The 18,352-nt window shown below is 41.1% G+C and overlaps 1 protein-coding gene and 1 pseudogene across 2 annotated transcripts in view; one reads left to right on the top strand and one right to left on the bottom strand.

Annotated features, from left to right (window-relative positions):
* Window positions 1–18,352, bottom strand: part of LOC127372007 (nuclear factor 7, ovary-like) — a 423,840-nt pseudogene that overhangs the window by 292,881 nt on the left and 112,607 nt on the right.
* LOC127371986 (metabotropic glutamate receptor 7) overlaps window positions 1–18,352 on the top strand; it is a 231,587-nt gene that overhangs the window by 202,739 nt on the left and 10,496 nt on the right. The gene's annotated exons all lie outside the window — the stretch shown is intronic.

Here is an 18,352-nt window from a genome sequence, read left to right as displayed (position 1 = left end):
ACACACATTTCTGGAAGCAGTGACCGTAAGCAGCAGAATTTAAACAGCATTTTGATTAAGTACAAATATCCGTCTGATACCTCGCAGTGACTGAAGTGTCGGTATAGAGCTGTAAACCGGCCGCGGGCAGAGATTAAGAGGCTTCCCTGAGGAGGATATTTGTGTTATCGGCGGTCCAGGTGACAGCGTCCGGCTCTGGGGTTTGATCTTTGGCAGAGTCTCTGGAAGGACTAAGCCTCTCTGCTGGGCACTCAGCATTAAAGAGATGGATTGGGGTAAACTGGTGTCCTGTCCACAGGGATACACTTGTCCACCTAAACCGCTTCGGGCCACGGAGGCAGCTGATAAGCTCCCGACCTCTGAACTGCTGTCAGTGCTCCGACAGTTCATCAGCAAACTTTTATTATCAGCATCCAGATAGAAAAAGATTTGTATTGCTTCTAATGTGTTTTATTTCTGTGTTAAATCATCGACTGTCATCAGGTCCTCCACTGTTTTACCTATACGCTAACGTCCTGATCAATCCAAGTCATTTAATATTGATAATACGGCCAATACCAAGTCCTGATCCCATACTGTCCTACGCCTGCAACCACGCTGCTCCAGTATCTGTCCAACAGGGACAGGAAGTCCTGTTTTAGGTATCTTCAGGTGTTCTTAATGGTATTTTAGAGTTTCCTGATAATCGATAAAAGTATTTGATGACTCGTCCTGCACTCGTCCTCCAGCTGCTCAGTTTCAACTCTCTGTGATTGACAGATAGCTTTAGCTAAAGTAGCTAACCGCTAATTGTGACACAACCGGGCTCAGCAGCTGGACCGGGATCGAACACAGCCTCCGTTACACAGTTAAGACAACTTAAAGGTGATTAAATATAAAGTCTGTAGACACAATGTTCATAATGCATTATAGACGGTTTCCAAACAGTCCAACACACTGAAATAATAATCACATTATTACGGATTAAAAACAATATTCTCCTCACTAAACTGCAGGAAGATGGAGGAAAATAAAATGTGTTTCTGAATGTTCACATAAATAGGATGGAGGTGATTTCTGTTACAGTGAGGATGGGTAATGGAAGAGGATGATAAAGCCTGTGCAGCAGCCGGCGGAGAGCAGGAGAACAGATCTGTGCGGATAAAGCCAGAAAGTACAGAGCGATCTGCAGTGTGGTAAATTGGGAGGCTGGGGAGAAAGGGGAAGAAAAGCACAGCGTGATCTGTGGTGGGAGGAAAAAGGAGAGGATGAAACAGAGGAGACAACAGAGAGGTATATATATGTGAGAGGTGGTTTGGCTCCGAGGCGTTTTCCTCCAGCGCTGCAGGAGCCGCAGACTGAGAGCCAATTCGAGGCTGCATCGTTCTGACGTTAGCGTCCAAAATCAATCAATAAAGTCATATTTCACACACAACAACAAAAGACGTCTTTATTAACTGTACAATCTGTAATTTACTGTGAATGCTTTCATAAGGTTTCAAACCAAGGTACCGGTTAGCGTCTCCTTTTTAACACACGGTTAATGCTGTGAAACTGTCGCAGTTCGGTTCCATTAAAGGCAACAGAACTTCTGGTTTAGAGTCAGAAAACCATCATGTTTGGGTTCAAATAAGTCCACAGGAAACAGGAAGCAGAGAGCTGTTAGCTTCCTCGTGTTTTACTGTAAAAACAGGCAGTTAAAGAGCGACTAGCCAGCAGCTAATAGCACTGAATCAGCAGCTGTAACGGTTCTATTAGTGGACTCTGCTGGATCAATATATACTGCAATATAATATACACATATATAATATACACATATATAATATACACACATATAATATACACATAGAACAGATAGAACAGATGTAACAGGAAGTCAGAGAGAAAGAAAACAGAGTTTGTGTTTGTACAGTGTGTGTGTGTGTGTGTGTGTGTATTTGTGTTTGTGTGTGTGTATATATATATATATATATATATATTGTGTGTGTGTGTGTGTGTGTGTTGACGTCAACCAGCTGAGTGGAGCAGTGAAATTCTGGCCTTTGCTGCTTGTCATTACCTACCTGGTCCAAGACGAGCAGAATACAAATGTGAAACTGCTGCACATACACACACACACACACACACACACGTAATACACACATAATACACACACATACACACACACACACAATGTATATACACAATACACACACACTGGCAGACAGGCCGAGAGCAGAGCAGGCATGAAGAGAGAGAAGACTCAGAGTGAGAGGGTTGGACTGATGCACCGAAGGCAATGGGTGAGGAGGGAGGGAGAGGAGGGTGAGGAGGCACTGGGTGAGGAGGGAGGGAGAGGAGGGAGGGTGAGGAGGGATGGGAGAGGAGGGAGGGAGAGGAGGGAGGGAGGGAGGGAGAGGGAGGGGCTGTCGGTGTGTTCAGGAGGCCAGTTTAAAGACAGCGGTACCGAGGTGATTTATGGAGTTTCCAGATGGACTTGTTGCTGAAAGAAGCTAACTGTCGCCAACAGTAATGTTAGATGCTGTTAGCTAGTTAGCTCATGCAGCTAACGAATGTAGACCAGAGGTGTCAGGAGCCAAAACAGGCAAAAAACTCCTCAGTACTTTATTCCCTGTTGTCAAACTGTCCTTCGTCAGCATCAGATGCTGTATTCAGTGCCAGTCTGGCAGAGTCAGGTTATAGGACCGCTACAGCTACATATTAGCTCTGTGCTTCCTGTTTCATGTGGACTTTAATATGTATAGCACTGTGGGGCCCTTGTGGACCAGGTGTGTCACTGCGAGCAGCAATCACACAATTACAGTGAATTATTTAGGTCGTATATCTGCACACGTACCAATGAAAGGCTTAAAATTAGCTGAATGTGGCTGAAGTGGAGGTAAAGAAAGAGTGGTCTCTGATCTGAGCCCAGTGATCTGTGTGGAAGAGGTTTACTGAGGTACAGCAGCTTCAGTGTCTACAGCCTCCAGTTAAAGGCGTTGAGCTTTATTTATGTGTCTCTGCTCTTATTGAATATCTGAATCACGTGCAGGCAACAATATCTGCTGTCTTTTAATCAGAATACGTACAGCGTGTTTCATCTCAGATAAGTGCCTCAAACATTTTTATTTCTTAATCCTCACACAAACTTCTCTACACCTTATTTGCTGCACAAAAATCTACTTTTAAAGTCGAACGCGCAGCCGGCCGCCCACCTCTGCGTGCAGGGTTTGTAATATCAAATAAAGCAGAGGGATTAGCCTCAACAGGCTCCCATTCTCATATTGATAAAAGCTGTTTGCTTTAGCCTGAAAGGGGATTTGCTGTATCTAAATGTAACAGAGGTATATTGTGTGAATGCAACGACTCTTTTCAGGATTTAGCTCTGAGAGTTGACACACAGCATCAGTGGTACAATGGGAAGGTGAGATATCTGCCTCATGCAGCCATGACACAAAATCCTCCCTCAGATCAACATTTTCTGAAGAAAAGTTTTTTTTAGAGTATTATGTTGAAGTGGTAGTCAGACATTAAACTTTAGATTAGAAAATCAGGGTTTTTTGGGGCAAAAAGATTAAAAACTTTGCGTGAGGATCACATCCTGAGTGTTGGTGTTTCCTCCACAGAAACAAGGTTTTTAAATAATTTAAAGGTTTTAGACACAAGATATTTAAATCATTAATATATCAGCAAGCAGCTATTCTCTTTATAAATTTACAACATTATTTATTTGGTTTCTGTCCACTTTGAATGAAGTTACAATGATCTGAAGGTAAAATTAGTGTTTTTGTCTCTGGGGTCTAGTGGAGAGTGATAGTGATATTACGGCTGTTTGTGGTTAAACTAAAGGTCTATCTCTGTAGGGATCCATTCCATAATGTTCCATAACTAGTGGTTATGCTGCTGTATGTTTGGACACAAGCCTAACAAAATGCATTATTTTGTGATTTTGTGATCTTACGAGTCCAACCTTCTAACAACATTCCTGTTTCCTGCTTTGTCTTTTCCTGTCACATCAGTTTGCACTTGAGGGAAAACTTTAAAACGAGAGCAAACAAACAACAACCACTTCATGAATATTGAGGCTGTCTTTTTATTTATGTGTGCTTTCAGACTGCAGTGACAGACAGACATCATGTATGAGAAGTGTTTGTGCTCTGCAGGGTGAGAGCTGTGTTAGCTGTAGTGCTGTTTTAATGGAGAGCTCTTGTACACTGTGGTGCTGCTCCAGCGTTGTGGTTCTCTCATGCGCAGAGATGTAAAGACTGAATCCACTGTGATCTTCTTCATGAATAAATCAGCAGAGGAAAAGTGTTTTCTTCAACCCACAAAATATCTCATCTGCCGGGAGAGTCGTACGTCTCCGAATGCAAACTGCCAAGGTCGGGCAGCAGAGACTTGTTCTCGTCATTAAGGTTTAAACTGCCGCCGTCCGGCCTGATTTAACTGTGAGGTTCCCAGGTAGATCCTCTCAGAGGGGAGGACAATATTTGCAATTCTAATATCATTTCTTCATGCAGCATGCACTTTATGGCATCCATTAATGTTTGTGTTCTCTACCCGCCTCCTCCTCCTCGCTTGTCAACACTTCCTACTTCCTGTCATCTCCTCTCTCATGTTTTATGACTCCCACTCTTTCTCACTGTCCACGCGTCCTGATAAACCTGGACATTTACAGACTAGTTTTCCAGTCATGGAAACACCTGGAAATTGATTAAAATGACCAAAAATCCTGAAAAAAATCAGTGTTGTCCTTATTGTATTTCCGCTGCTTGCTGAGATCATCTATATAAACCTCTGGGTGTGTATTTAGTTTGGATAAACTGCACGATACAACAATTAAAAGTGGGTTAAACAGACGCGAAGCAGAGGAGAAAAACATTTTAAACGCTCCCTCTTCATTTCGGCCGTGTCAGTCAGTGTAGCTGTTCACACTGCTGCCGCCTTATAGTCGACTGCACCATTAGTGGATTTTCAGAGTCTCAGTCTACACTTTCTATCAGTCGGACAGTCACATAAAAACAAAAACAACGTTAAACTGCAGTCAGGAGCTGCTCCTCGTCATCAGGTTGCTTCATGTTTTTTAAATATTTTTTGGGGGCTTTTTTTCCTTTATTAGATATAACAGCTGAAGATAGACAGGAAGGGGGCAGAGAGAGGGGGTCGGATTCGAACCAATGACCCCTGCAGGTGTACGTTAGGTGCCTGTTCTCCCAGGTGAACTATCTGTACCTGAACTATCTGTTTAATGTTGGACACATTTTCTGAAGTAACTAAAGTTCTTTTCATCATTGTGTTTTGTCTGCGTATGTTTTCTGAAGTGTGTTGAGCTTTCAGGGCCACCGTACAGGAACAGACCACACACACATACAGACAGTGTATTTGGGGTGCAGCTGCTGCCCGTTGCTCCCAGGTTGTGTTTAATATTACTGCCAACGTTAGGAACATGACCTGTTGTTCGGGGCCCAGCTGTGCAGCTGCCTCCCATAAATCACAGACTTATTCATCTCTGCACACAGTGTTTCACTGTACGTCTGCCGCCTCTTTGGGTTTTCTTTGTTGTTTAAACTGTTTTTTGAGCGTCTAAATGGAAATATGGAAATGTTAGCAGCAGGATTGTTCTGAGTCATTTGTTAATCAGTGTGCACAGTGAAAGAGTAAATGTGCATTCAGATCATTTTAATGGAACCCCTGGGAGGACAAACACCTGGACTCACATTTATCAAACATCTCAGAGCAGTAAACCAGTCCTACCTGGCAGGATGGAAGTAACAGAGCTTTATAAACTTTATTTTATTATCCATGCTGACCACCAGTGAGGAGCTGCAGGAGACGCTGGATGACAGTCAGCTTAAAGGTTATATACCCAAACAGGGGGCACTACAGCCAACCAGACTCCATTCAGAAAAACAGTTATTTTAATCATGAAACACTTCAAACTAGACAGAAACGTCTGGTTTGGTTGAAAACTGTCCTCTGTCTGTTTTGGAGGTTGTGTTCGGTCCTGGTCCAGTTCTGGACGGCAGGTACAGCAGCTCGTCAGAGGGAAAACCAGACAATATTCTCTAGTGATAAAGTTGTGTTTTTGTACAGATAAAGTTTGCCTCACATTTTGTTTTACATGAAGAAAAACTTATTGGATTTTGATGTAAAAATAGAAATAAATTGACTTTTTTTATTTGGCATAAATTCTATAGAATGTATGACTTAGGATGTGATCTGAAAGAGTTAAAAAGACATTTTTAATTTTATCTGGACTTTAAAAACATCATCTTATGATTTATTTTGGCATCATATTAACAAATATAACCTCACCAAGCTATGTTATTTGAATATACACATAAAACCTTGATAGACACAGACCCTGACAACCATCACATATCGTCTCCCAATGAGAGAGCAGGGATTTCATTGGTGTGTGGGTTGTGATTTTGGGCTGTATAAATAAAGTCGAACTGATTATTTTGCATATAAAAATAGGGAGCGAAATGCAGCAGCGTGGCACTTACAGTTTATTGGACACGCCGCTGTGCGTGGAAGCAGATGAGATTTTTATAGCTTAAAGAAGCATATTTAAAATGCAACGAGAGGCCAGAGAGAGGAAGAAGAGGGTAGATGGCTCTGAACAAGACGAAGATTTCTGATGTAACAGAGTGAAGATGGAGACATAAAGGGAGGCAGAGAGACTGGAGAGAACGAGGATCTTTATTTTAAAAGTGACGGCAGCATAAAGAGCAAGAAAGTCCAATTTTAACCCGGGACTCTGACGTTTTTTTGTAAGTTACATTTTACTCATGTACAGTGTAGTTTCTGCCACTAGGGGGTCTCTCACATCCTGAAAGTAAGAAAACAGGAAGTGTGATGAGGTGGTGAAGCAGCGTGGGATTGTGAGAGTTGTTGCGAGATCTAAACAGTGGATGGTAACAATGTGGCTTCAGTCTGGATAAACAGTCAATGTATGACAGCTTCTGGCAGACAACCACAACGCTGACGCAGGCACAAAGGGGATATGACACAATTAATAGATTATTGACAGGCGATCGGTAAAACGCAACGTAAAAACTAATATGAATAAAAATAACCTGAAACCATAAAAGAGACTAGAAGAAGGTTGGACTGCGGTGTGTCTGAGCTAACGGCAGCCGTTTAACCCCCCGTCAGATAGACAGGAGCGGGGGTCCGCTGATCGACCTGCTGTCCAACAACGTGTAATCTGCTTAAACACATCGGCATCATCCCTGACTTTCTCTAACCAACGTATATTGATTATCTGACGTGTGTGTGTGTGTGTGTGTGTGTGTGTGTTTGTGTGGATAGTTCACTGTCAGCTGGGACTCTTTGGTTCCTCCGAGGTCTCTGCTGCAGCTCGTAATGCAGATAATCAGCTCAGTTTAACACAAAACACACACACACACCTTCCTAAAGCTCAAACTTATAAACACCGACATCACAGAACGTCTGAATTTAAACTATATTATATTTATATTATATTATATTTATATTCCTTAGAACTGCAGGACTTTGACCTGTAGAGAGTTTTTTTACTGGTTCCAACCTTTTTCCTTCAGGACCTTTTCTTTTTTTTTTAAGTATATTTTTGGGGCTTTTATTGCCTTTATTATAGTGAAAGCTGAAGGAAGACAGGAAGGGGGGCAGAGAGAGAGGGGGTGACATGCAGCGAAGGGCTGCAGGTCGGATTTGAACCCTGGGCTGCTGCAGCAAGGACTCAGCCTCAGTACATGGGTTGCCAGCTCTACCCACTGAGCTATCCGGGCGCCCCTTCAGGACCTTTTCTATCATTGAGTAAACTGACTTACTGTTATGGATGTTTTATATCATATTGTTTCATATTAAACTTGATGAACCCAAACAGTGGACACAACCACTTCAGGAAGTTTGTGTAATTATTACAATTAAATTCATTTTGAGCATTTTTATTTGAGATGGTTTTTATTGCATCAGGAACAAAGAAATCTTTGTCTATATAATGTTTGTTTTTACAATCATACAGACTTAATAGACTTCCTTTAGTCTCTGTGAATACAGACTGTGTTAAGGTCCTTAGAGTTTATATTTATAATAATTTATGCTGTAAAATAACTATCATTTAGTTTTGCTCACAGAAACGAAGGAAATGCTGAGGTATAAAGCCTACATATTGTCTTACCCTCAAAATCAAGAAGGCCTTACGACCCCCTATGAAGCTTTAGTGACCCTTAGTGGGGGTCCTGGCCCTCAGGTTGGGAACCACCAACAGCCTGAGTATCCACACATTGAACCGCAGTGGTCGGAGGTCACTGTTTATGGCACACGCCACGTTAATTTGCTTAATTCACCAACTTTACTACAGTTTTCCTCGTCTGCAACAGCCCATACGCTAAAATTAAGTAGAATTGATTTTACAGAAGATTCATCCTCTCAAACCTGCAGACTAGTTTTACAGGTTTGAATACAATAAAAACCTTCCAGGACATCACAGATCATTTTCAGGATGTTTGGTCATTTTAATCGATTTCCAGGTTTTCCTTCAGTGAGTGTGAACACATCCAGACGTACAGACGTACAGAGGTACAGACGTACAGACGTAAGGGATAGATGTACAGAGGTACAGAGGTACAGACGTACAGACATACAGACGTACAGAGGTACAGATGTACAGAGGTACAGACGTACAGACGTACAGAGGGACAGAGGTACAGACGTACAAAGGGACAGAGGTACAGACGTACAGAGGTACAGACGTACAAAGGGACAGAGGTACAGACGTACAGACGTACAGACGTACAGACGTACAGAGGGACAGATGTACAGAGGTACAGAGGTACAGACGTACAGAGGTACAGAGGTACAGACGTACAGACGTACAAGAAAGGGACAGAGGTACAGACGTACAAAGGGACAGAGGTACAGACGTACAGAGGTACAGACGTACAGGCGTACAGACGTACAGACGTACAGAGGGACAGAGGTACAGACGTACAAAGGGACAGAGGTACAGAGGCACAGACGTACAAAGGGACAGAGGTACAACGTACAGAGGTACAGACGTACAGAGGACAGAGGGGGTCGGAGGGGACAGAGGTACAGAGGCACAGACGTACAAAGGGACAGAGGTACAGACGTACAGACGTACAGTCCAATCACACACAGTGAGAGCTGCAGCTGATTAATGACAGTGTCAGATACTGTGTGTGTGTGTGTTTGTGTGTGTGTGTGTGTGTGTGTGTGTGTGTGTGTGTGGTGCTTCCTGCAGAGATGGGTGAGGGTGGGGCAGATGGTGGCAGGACAATAGGGAGAGATTTAAACACTCAACCTGCAGTTGTAGCTGTCCTCCAGCGACTGGGAGAGTTTGGGGGGTCAGAGGTCAGCAGGAAATAATAACCAGACTTTCTTATTGGCTCACAGTCGACTGTGTTTCCATTCAGGCAGCTCAGCTCATCTAATTTTTTTTAATTATCAAAAATAAAATCTTACAGTGAGACACAACAAGTTAGATTCATTTAAGTAGGTAATGTTTATAAATCATTATTTTTAGAAATCCAAAGGAATATATATATTTATATATATATATATATATATATATATATATATATATATATATATATAAAGCAAAGATGCTTCCCTTCTTGTACTTCAGGAGAAGCAGATGTGTTTCAGTATTAAACACAGAATATGATGTCAGTTTGGTTTCTGTCCGTCTGGTTCTTGATGGGAACCGCACAGCTGTGCCTGCTTTATCAGTAAATACAGATCAAATATATATATTTATATTTATATATATATACTGTATATATATATATACACACACTGTGAGTCAGCTTTATCGGAGCCACAGCGCTCCTCTTTTAGCCTCCCATATTCACATCATGCAGGTTTCTGGGGGTCTGGTTCCCCTCTCTCATATTATATTTAAACCTGTACACTAACCCAACAGTGACCTCAGTAACTGCAGGACATTAGTTTAAAATGAGAGATTTGGATGAATTGTGAGAAGATTATTTCCTATTTAGGGTACTTTTTATCTATGTCTGTATTTTTATTATTTCTAACAGTCAGAATTAATACTTAATGTTGTAGCGCTCTATTAGACAATGTACTTCTCTCACAGAAATGAACTAAACACTAGCTATAGGTCTATTGTGTGTGTGATAATAATAATACGTTGTATGACGGACAGGCTGGTCAATAGAAAGTGTAATAAAGGGACTGTCAATGAAATGAATTCACTTATTAAGGACAAAGTGAAGCCTGATGGACTCTAATCATCCTTTCTTTATTTCTTTTCTTTGTGTTCAACTTATTCTTTAACCTTTACACCTCCATCCCTCCTCTCATCCATCTCTCTCCGTTTCTCTCAGACATCCTTTTTATCATAAACGACATTCTGTGACTTCAACCATCAATCTTCTGTTTCTGTCCGAAACCTCTTAAAAACCTCCCAACCTACACTTTACTTTCTTTCTTTCTTTCTTTCTGTCGTTCTTTCACTCCTCGCACATTCCTCCGTTCATCCATCATCCACCGTACCTGTTTGGTCTTTGTCTCGTACCGCTCAACCTTTTCTCTCTCGCTCTCTCACAACCTTTCTTTCCCTTTATCAGAGCTGTCATCCTTTCACCTCCTCCTTTCCCTCGCTATCACTCATCCCTCAGTCACAACTTTCTCCTCTTTACACTACTACTACTTACAGTCATTTTATATCATTAAAATAAAAATGAAAATATTGCTCTTTTCACTGATAAAAACTGTATTTTGACAGTTAACCAATGCTTATATACTGATAGAAAACATTTATTCAGCATTTTTCCATAATTATACAAGATATCTGTCAGTTAACAAACAAATCCATGTACAATTGCACAACAAATCTACAAAACAAAACAATCACATTATGACTTGTTTAGGACTCAAAACTCGCAGTTTAGGCCCTTAATAATGTTTAATAAGGAAAAACAGGCAGCCAAAGCATTCAATTCAATTCAGTTTTATTTGTATAGCGCCAATTCATAACAGAAGTTATCTCGGGACACTTTTCAAATAGAGCAGGTCTAGACTCCTTTTGACAATTTACAGCAGACTGCTGTTAGAACCTATGTCCTATTAGCTGATAATGATCCTGATCGGTAATCTATACACACATTATTAAAGCATTAATCAAACTAATACCATCAGTCAACCATATCAGACTAGTAGTTAGCTAGTGTTTCTGTAGTGGAGACTAAACGTTAACAATGATCCATATCAGCAGTTTCAATCTAACTAAAAGTTTCTGCAGCTAACATGATCCATAATACTAACTTATGTATTCTGACAAACAGTGTTGATTTTAGCCAACAATAAATGATGTAACGATACAAAGCTAATGGTAGCCTTCTACTAGCCAAGAGCGATGCAAGGCAGGGACATCATAGCTAGCTAACTGTAGCTAAGCTAAACTGGGCTTGTCCGACTGGCTGTGTCTTGGCTGTGCATTGTGGGTCTGGTGTTGGTTGCTTCGTGGTGTTGGCTGATGGGTGATCTGTAAACGGCGAGCTAGTTGTTAGCATGGCACTAATGGTCCAAATAAAATATAGGAACATTGCAGATAGTAACGTTATTCTAAATATGATTGTCAGTTATTTTACAGCGTTCAGTGTTTGTCACTGTTGGCCGACGCCCAGGATTATAACTCATAAAATAACAGTTTGTCTCACTTTCTGCACATTCAGTCTTCTTTAGCAGCCATACCGTCGCCATCACTACCAATAACGTTACATAATCTGTGTTTTCTGGACTGGGTTTAAGTGACGCAGAGGAATATCTCTTATTCTCATACACACTTTATCATAAAGAAGTTCTGCCGCTTTTTATATTTCTGAGTTTTATCTCCTATCTGCCCTTGACCTGATCTATGGTCTGTATATTATGTGCCAGAAGAATAAAAGAGTGGAGCCATTAGAGACAAATATTCACTGTGAGTATCTTAAATGTCTGCAATAAATTCAAACGCAGGTACCATAATGTCCTCAGGGACATTAATTAGACTTTAATAATAATTAATCAGCTGGGGGGGGGGCGCGCAGAGGTCCTGGGGGGGTGGCCAATAAGCTTTTCACAGGGACAGTCGTTATATCGGCGAGAGCCTGCAGGGACAACCTCTACCTTCAGGGACACACAGGAACTTATTACCCATCAGGGACAACACTCAGAGACCATTAAGAGCTGCACGGCTGTCGTGGAAACATAACATGAAATTGTTTGCATTACAGCTTAAGCTGTTAAATAACACATATATCATTAATGTTAACTTAAGAAATCACAGCATTTGTGTCAAATTATTGGACTTAACTTGTGAAAGCAAAGTTAATATTAATACATTTATTGTTATCTATATATACTAATATATAAAGTGAGTCAAATAGACAGTCTAGACCTCTGCCCTGTATCTACAGCACTGATTTTGAAATGAAATGTATATTAATACCATTATTGTTACTATTATATAAATGAAATGCAGTTGTAACAGCAGTGAATAAATACTACTAATGATTACTAATAATGAGTAATAAATCAGTATTATCAGTCAGCACAAAATGTACACATAGTTTTTTCAACCATTAAAAATGTGTTCTTCCAGATGACGGAGAGGAGCATTAATGGGGTAAGTGCTATCTGAATCTGAAATCTAATATTTCATGTGGTCTTTGACCCACACATGCATGTGTACACAGGAGCATTACAGCAGTCATCTGCTGGGTGTATTTAGGTCAGTGAGCAGGTTCCTTTATGTAAATTCATCCAACATGCGCAAAGCCAGCAGAGCTCGTTGCAGCAGAAGTTCCAACCGGCAGCAGGACTCACTGAGCTACAAAATAATAGAATAAAATGATGCAAGCTCTCTGCTGCAGCTCCAATATCCTAATGCTGGTTTATCCAGAGCGACATGAGATTTATCAGATAATCCTCAACATCCTCTGAAACAGACAATAACCTGTACAGGACAGTAAGAGTACGTGAATAAAGCACCTTGCTGCAGCTTCAACATGTCTGAAGCAGCAGCTCTAAAGTCCACCGGCTACGGTTCAGCTCAGTCATCCGCACTTATTCAGATCCCACCGAGAGTTTCAGAAGCGCCTTCAGAGCCCCTTCCTGCCGGTTTACTTGTGTATTTTGCCTGAAAACGTGTGTTTCTCCACTTCAAATCTCCTTTTGATTTAGATTGATTTCCTATCTGGTGCCACAGTGTTGATGTAGCATGCAATTTTAGTCTGCACACGGTATTTTATTTTGGAAACTGAACATTTCTGTGTCTGACTTCCTGCCAATGGGATGCGAGTGGGTTGCGGCTTCCGTCGAAAATAGACCAGCTGTGAATTCTGTGTGGGGGGGCCCCAACCCCTGGGGTGTGAAGCACTGGTCTATGGATATGATTCTTGCTTCAGGTTCAAGTCCTGGACGAGCCCCCATTTGTCCCAACCCGGCCCCAAGGCGGACAAAGGAAGGGAGGACACGCAAGAGTTGTAACTAAACAAATAATGAGAGATAAAAACGCTCATTAAATGTTTGATTGACCAAACATTAACCCCTCACAGCCTCACAGCAACAGTGATTGTTTGATTCTGACACCAACTCTGACACAAACACATGGGACCAAACATACTGAAAATTATTATAGGAGACAAAGTTGGTGCATATTAGTCAGGAAACAGCTGGTTAAAGTTACACTGTTCACGTCCATAAATCTATACTGTTCTCTCTTCTTCTGTTGTTTGTTTCTCTCTCAGTCACACAACAGCTGTCTGTCTCTTCTTTCTCATCACATCTGGTTTCTCTTCTACCCAAGCAGAAAGCTTTTCTCCTTCTGAGCAGAAATGTTTATTTCTCCTCCACTACTCTTATTCCCCTTGTTTACTCTTTATTTCTTCTTCATTGTATTTTTTAAAGTCCAGGTGAAATGAAAAAGATTATTTTAATAATGATATTGTACCTATTTAACAATGTATGCTAACAAATGTACAAAACTTTCTTTGTGTTTTTATATCAAAATCTAATCATTTTGCCTACGCAGACAGTTTGATGACGGTGTTTCCGATGTGATTTCCTGATTGACTTTTTGCTAAAAGTAGCTAACTGCTGCTAATGTTACCTGCCATTAGCTAGTTAGCTTGTGCAGCTAACGTAGCTTTCTCTTTCATGTGGATGTTATATTCTGTCCTTACTTTGCTTTCTGATTCATATCTTCTCCTGTCCCACCTGTATTATATATTATCAATACTGATCTAAAATCAATTCAGTTTCCCTGGAGGTTTCTATGGCTGCAGGAGATCAGTGGAAGGAATATTTGTGTCTCTTTACTGTGTTATATTTTCTTTATTTCTCAGACATCCAGCGGAGCAGATGCATCTCGCTGCTGTCATATTGTTTTCTTATGTAATTGTTGTTACTGTAGTTTGTTTGGCTCCACATGGGACCAAATGCTCCTCACAGATTCCTCCTGCGGGTACATTCAGCTGGATGTGGGTGTGATGATAATAATAACTTGATTTATATTGTTATTATGGAGATAGAAAAGGCTTCCGGACAGTTTCATGAATAAGTGTAATTTGTGTATTTCAAATAATATTACACCCTGTTTGAAATTGAATATAAAATGAAAAAAATTAAATGCAGAATGATACAAATTAGACCTCTTTAAAACATGATAGATACAAATAACTGCGGTTGTGGCAGTGACAGGATGTACAACAGTGTCTGAATGCTGGATAGAAACAGAAGTTTGTCTCTGGTGAGCTGGAGTAAACTCCGACTTTGACCCACTTTCCCAGCATGCTGCAACCGAGCTAAGCGGCCATGTTTTCTCCTCCCACACTGGATGCTATCTGTCGTTTAGGGAGCCCAGGGGGGTCTAATTAACGGACTTTGTTTGTGCCCACGCCGTGGCTCCTGGCGGAGACGATTTGACACACGAACTCTTCAAACACAAAAGATGAGAATGGATATGAAACCCTTTAACGATGGTTAACGAATGGAGTCGGATCAAAGAGGTTTTACTGAGGTTTGTTTCTATCAGTTCTTCTGTTTGTAATGCAGCCACAAAGGAGCTTTTACACCAACAACTCGAATTCTTTAAAGGTCCAAATCCATTTCTGGCTTGAAATATTGGGTCTGGCCGAATATAATCTTTTTTGCTCAATAAGGTTCATAACTGAGTGAAAGGACCCGGATGTATTTCAATGTCAGCTGTGATCAGAGCTGTTTGAATCCTTTAACTGCTGAGGAAAAGAGCTTCTCTGCTTCCTTTATTGTCTCCTTCAGCAGAGGAAACTCTGGACCATCCACCAAGGTGGAGCGTTGGTGGAGCTGAGGCTGAATGAAGCCTAGTTACTGAAAACAGCCACGTGTGACTGCACACACCTGCCACTCAAATCGGCCACGCCCTGAATTATACATAACTTTAATCTGTAATATCATATAAAGGGGTGAGTTGTATAAATGTACAGTTGTCATGAAGGGGTATACTGGCTCTAGAGACCAAAAGGCTGTAAAAGGCTTATTTCTGCTGTACAGTTTGACATTTTAATATGGGGCCTTATGGAGACTGACTCACTGCTGGAGCCAGCCTCTAGTGGCTGTTAGAGGAACTGCAGGTTTCTGTTATTTCAGTGTTTGATTTATTTGCAGCCACAGATCCATTTCCAGAAGGAGATGCAGAGCTGTGAGTGATTAATAACGATTGGTTCTGGACTTTAACGTGAGATGTGCTCTTGGAATTGAACTGACTGAGATGGTTCTTATCAGAGCCATGCTGTCTGCAGCAGTAGTCAGGATGGAAAATATTAATGATAGAGGATCAGAACTGCTGCTGCCACTCTGCGTGTAACAGACGTCATTCACTGTGAAACATTATAATTCTCTCAGTCTTCATCCTGCAGAACCAAACAACAAATATGCTGTAAATACTTTCCTGTTTTACATGGGTTTAAAATATTCAGAGATCATCGTCTATCATGACGTCACACTAATGAAAAGAATTTACACATCAGAAAACAAATTCTGTTTGTCCAGCATCTTAACAATAAAAATAATAATAAAGAATAAGAATGCAAAGTGATTTGCATAAGACATAAAAGAAACGGAAGGCAATATAAAACAACACAATTAAGTTTTAAACGCACAGTAAGATCTCCACAAAGGTCTCCTCTCCGCTGATTAAAGCTGCTAAAAACACTGATTAATGCAGTGAAAATGTGGCTTCAAACTAGATAAAAGGTCAATCTATGACAGCTTCTGATTATAGATTATTGATTGAATCAACTCCACATAGAACAGACTTCTAGAGTTTATACACTGTTTAATAATTATAGATTATTGATTTAATTTGTGTTCTTGTTGTTTAGCTGGAGCAGCTCTCACCTGCTCATTCCCTGGACTTCTCTTAATCCCAACATAAGAACATAAGTCTAGAGTTTCTACACTGTTTATTGAATAAATGTAACAGATTATAGATTTAAAAGAGTAAAATAAAAAAATAATGACAGGAAAATAAAATAGACAAACTTAAAAGAACATAAACTGTCCTTCAGTACTTAATTAAAAGTTTTTGTTGTTGGAATTTAAAGAAAGATCTCATTTTATGTCAGATATTTGCCGACATTGTAGATAACAGAAGATCTGGTCTGTGTTTTTTGGTGAATCCAGGACTTCAGTAACTCGCACAAGACTTAAGAAGATAAATGATCCACTTAACCTTGCCTGTAGTCCCTCACAGCCTTTATTGTCCGATAACAAAAAACAATAAGATAAGGTTTCTTTTTCCTCTCTGATCCTCTGCTTTGCTGTGTCAGATGGATCTTCCTCCATTTTCTACTTTTCTCTCTCCTTATCTTTCTCCCATGCTGCCTTGCTCTCAGTAATCAGTGAACATCTCTGTTACATACTGAAAACTGTGAACTTACATGTGCTTCTATAGATAGAGTTCAGTGACAGACTCACAAATTAAAACAAGATCAGACAAAATGAGATGAATGCTTGTGTGTAATGTCTGTCTCTTACCACACTGATTAATATCAGACACTGTGTGTTTATATACTTATTAGGACTGTAGCCTGATAATCATGTCATTCCTCAGTCTGACATTGTTTCCATCAATGTACCTCGCCTGCAACAGCGAGCTGGAAGTCAGCCCAAACGAGCTAACATAGCTAACAAAGCTAACAGAGCTAACTAGCCATGAGCAACTACTGTCAGACTCCCAGTGTCAGCTTTCACAGTCACTAGAACCACATTCACCCTGTTTCTAAAAGCTTCTGTCAGCTACCTTTCTGTAGCTAAGCTAGCAGCTGTGTTGTAGCTGAGCTAGCTGCTGTACTGTAGCTAAGCTACTGTACTCTCCAGTGTGTCTGTGTGTCTGTGGGGTGGGGTGGGGGGGCTGTCTGTGTGGGATCAAGGTAAAGATTGCAGTCCGGTGCTTCTACAGCGTCTAAAGTCCGAAACCACTGCAGCACAATATAAATATGCGAAGTAGAGGGTTAGCAACAGCTAGCATAACCTCCTGTGAATGATGCGTCTCCATCAGTTTACATTTGGCTGGGGGAGGCTTGGGAGGCTGGGGGAGGCTGGGGGAGGCGAGCTGCCCTCCTCTGATTAGAGGAAGTAACTCTGTTTTTATGGAAATGTCCCAAACTGTCCACTCTGTGCCAGCACTGGACTCACAGGGTTCAGGTGGATTTACAACAGTAGAGGGCGAGTGGAGATGTGGAGATATTCTAAGATTCTTATATTATAAACTGATAATAATGTGAATATTAACAGCACTGATGTTTGTTCTCAGTAGTGTACCTGGTTATTTTCCACCTGTTGCAGTAGAACACTGCATTGTGAAATATAAACGTGTCTTCAGTGCAGTTATTCACGCTCTGTGGGGGGGTTTGTGTTTTTTTGTCCCTTTTTCCTTTTTTTTTGTTCCTCCATTTACCAAAACATCTACGGACATTGTTCACATCTAAATACACTCCTGCTGCTTTCTTAATTCCCACATCCTCCCTCCTCTCCTCCCTCCTGAGTCTCAGCCTGTGACTCTCAGTGTAAACGGCGTCCATCAGACTGTGACAGCAGGACCATAACGCATAAAGACAGTGGGGCTGAACTCTATGAAACCCGCTCTGGGAAGCCCATTACAGCGTGGCCGAGCCTCTTTATGCATTCATCCCGGGCCGACATTAGCCCTCTATTGGGTTCACGGGGCCACGGCTCCGGGATGCAAGCTCAATATACACAGCGCATAAAACATTAATGGCGTGCCCCAGCTGTCTGCTGTTGTTCTCCGCTGTAGGTGAGGGTCGAGAACACACCGGATAATAAAAAACAATCCTTCACCAGCTCATAAAAAGTGTCAAGAGTTTGGTTCTGTGTCCAG

This window comes from Dicentrarchus labrax, unplaced genomic scaffold (assembly GCF_905237075.1).
Source record: "Dicentrarchus labrax unplaced genomic scaffold, dlabrax2021, whole genome shotgun sequence".
NCBI lineage: Eukaryota > Metazoa > Chordata > Actinopteri > Moronidae > Dicentrarchus > Dicentrarchus labrax.
Note: the sequence above shows the minus strand (reverse complement) of the source record. Positions and strands in the feature narration are given on the sequence as shown.